We start from the raw sequence: 3,111 nt of genomic DNA on the forward strand, positions 1-3,111 counted from the left end.
ATATAATATATATCCATCGCTCACCACACACACATAGACACGAATAGACACACGTGGGCGCACACGACTACATACACATAGCATACTAACAAACTCATAGATATACAAACACACCCTTCTTATCATTTTTATCCAAACGCACGTACGTCATTTTTGCCACAAACATCTGCAGCAAACTCACGTACGCCCTGCATCGCTTCACCACCGACTCCCGCCACACCCTATAAAAAAAAAGAACAACAAAAATTGTTGGGGTTTTTTGGTGTTTTTTTAAAGGATGCCAGTCCGTTTGACAGTCTGCCGCGATATTTCGGTTCTACTTGACGGTCTACCGCAGAGCTAGTCTGGCAGTTATGATTGTTCCATACCCCTTTACCCTATCGTTATCCCTAATCTAACTCTAACCCTAACTCCTAACCCTAACTAACCCTAACCCTAACTAACCCTAACCCTAATACAAACCATAACCCTAACCCTAAACCTTACCCAAACCCAAACCGTAGCCATAACGGTCATCGTAAACATAACCCAAATCGAAAACCTAACTCAAGGATGTTATAGTTGTAAGTGCATTGCCCTAACCATGCCTCTAACAAGTTGTCAGAGCAAAGGAAGACCGTGATCCATAATTTAATGTGTCACGACGCGGTGGAATCAGGCGCTCGTCAATTTTTTGTATTCATAGAGAGTTATTGGTATATTCGTAAAGCCTGTTTATTTTTCCTTGCATTTTCAAAAAAAATATCCTTTGATCTTGAATATAAGTCAAGCTATTAATTGTGATTGAAGGAGGTGGGGTCGCCTGTTTTCAGAGGTAAAATAAGCAAGAAAAAGGTCGCCAACGTTTGGTAACTTCCCAAGCTTGAGAGTCTTTGGAAACTGATACACCTTTTGCGTGCCTTAAATCAACGTTATTCAATACAACGGAGGTTTACAGTATCAGCAGCAAGGAAACTGCAGGCAACTGCAGGCAACTGCAGGCAACTGCAGGCAACTGCAGGCAACTGCAGGCAACTGCAGGCAACTGCAGGCAACTGCAGGCAACTGCAGAGCTTCATAAAAGAAGGATAGTGGGGATCGAGTCACAAATGCTCAACTGTGGGAGGGAACAAGCCAAAGGCAAGTAAAGGAAGACATACAGGTGAGGAAATGGAAATGGATTGGGCACACCTTGAGGAGACTCTCGATAAACATCATCAGAGAGAGAGAGAGAGAGAGAGAGAGAGAGAGAGAGAGAGAGAGATTCAATACAACTCACACCCAGGTGTGTTTTTTACATTGACATTAAAGGTATTGCACCCCCCAAAAAAAGGGGGGGGGGGAAATCAACGAAAAGTGCCCAATGGCCGAAAGAATGCTGGTTTCTTCAATGGCATTATTAAGACGAGCACCTTATTTCACCATGATGCCTCACAATTAGTATTAGGTAGACCGTCAATTACACCAAGTACCGTATCAAGAATGAAAAAATAATTTGTTTTATTGTTCTTTTGTAGAACAGTACTTTGTTTATTTGAATACAAGTCAAAAAGTTATGATGGAACAGCTAGTTAACGATGAAACTTTATTGTTAACATAATACACGCCTTTAGGAGTCCTTTTCACCCTCAGTGGAAGGCCAACAGAGCACTCCAGGCAGCAACTGCGAATCAGCTCAGGAGGACGAACTGGATAGGTCAGTTCTTTTTACCCTTATAATTATTTTTCACTTTTTTAGCGTGTAGGCCTACACAACTAAACAAAGGGCAGATTTATACAATAATATTATAATTAAGCCAATAATTAGGGCCTTATAATAATCGTCCACCCATCAATCTGATTATGACCAATGCATCTGCATTGAATCGAAATAGACTAATCAAAGATTGCTTGTGGCTTTTGCTGTTATGACCAATAAGACCAATTCTGTCAGGGAAAAGTTTCCCACCTTTTGAGCATTCAAAAGGTCCACTTCCACTTGTGGATATGTGCAACTTGCAGGCGTCTCTCCTTCTCTCTTGGTTTCCAGATCCCCCCCCCCCAACCTTCCATGTTGAAGGATTTTTGTGTAAATCTATGCCTTTGTATAAGAGACATTTTTATGTCTTTGCAGCGCTTTTTTGCGCTTCATCTTTGCGCTTCTTTGAGGACAATCCAAAATAAAATACATGCTGCCTGAGGTATTTAGAAATCAACCATTCTTACGGTTGGCCAGCCCAGCGAAGTTAAGTCCATTTGAGCTTAGAAAGCAGACTCGCAAATAATATTCTATATTTATATTTAAGGAGGGGGCCTATATCTGAGGGCTATCTCGCCTATTTGAGTATCAAATTTTACCCAAATTTACACGCATTAAAAGCATAGTAAACAGTCGTCAAATCTACCATCAAATTTTAGAAAAATATTTCATTGACCATATTGGATTTTGTTGCCATGACTTATGTAGTTAATACCACGATTATTTTCAATAGAAATAGGTGTTATTTTGCATGTATGTTAACAAATGAAATTCTACCAATAACAGTCTTTTGAATGTTTTTCCTAAACGAGTTAGAATATTTTAAAATGAATTTATATCTTGAGGAGGATCAGTATTCAAGGTTTCAAAAAATCAGTGAAAGTCCACACTCCAGACACCCCCAGCAAAAATCTATTCCATAGGCCCCTATATTGAAAATTAAACAGACATTTTTTAGCGTTACATCTTCTCTTCATCACGTGAAAAATTCATGAAAATCGGATTTTTAAAAAGTAGGATTTACTTTTAAAAATTATCGGCCTATAGAAAAACTACGTTTTGAGAAAACGGGCGATAAAGAAAAGTAAAAAGTTTTGCTTTATGAGGACACCTGACTGGTATGTAATAAAATAAGGCTTTATAATGGGTTCTTAAGTGAGATAGTTGTAAGAGAGGCAAGGATGTCTACATCTCAAAATCCATAAAATTTGACCAGAATCGAGACTTTCAGGAAATTAATAATATTTCATAAGTTATTATAATTATTTTACGCCCATTGTCCATTGATTTTTACAATACCCCCACACGGGACGGAAAGAATGGAATTTATAAAAGAGCTCTTTTACTAGTGAAGACATATAAAAGTATAGCTTCCGTTTTCGTTTTGCCAACAG

The sequence above is a fragment of the Aplysia californica genome, unplaced genomic scaffold (assembly GCF_000002075.1).
Source record: "Aplysia californica isolate F4 #8 unplaced genomic scaffold, AplCal3.0 scaffold00170, whole genome shotgun sequence".
Taxonomy (NCBI): domain Eukaryota; kingdom Metazoa; phylum Mollusca; class Gastropoda; order Aplysiida; family Aplysiidae; genus Aplysia; species Aplysia californica.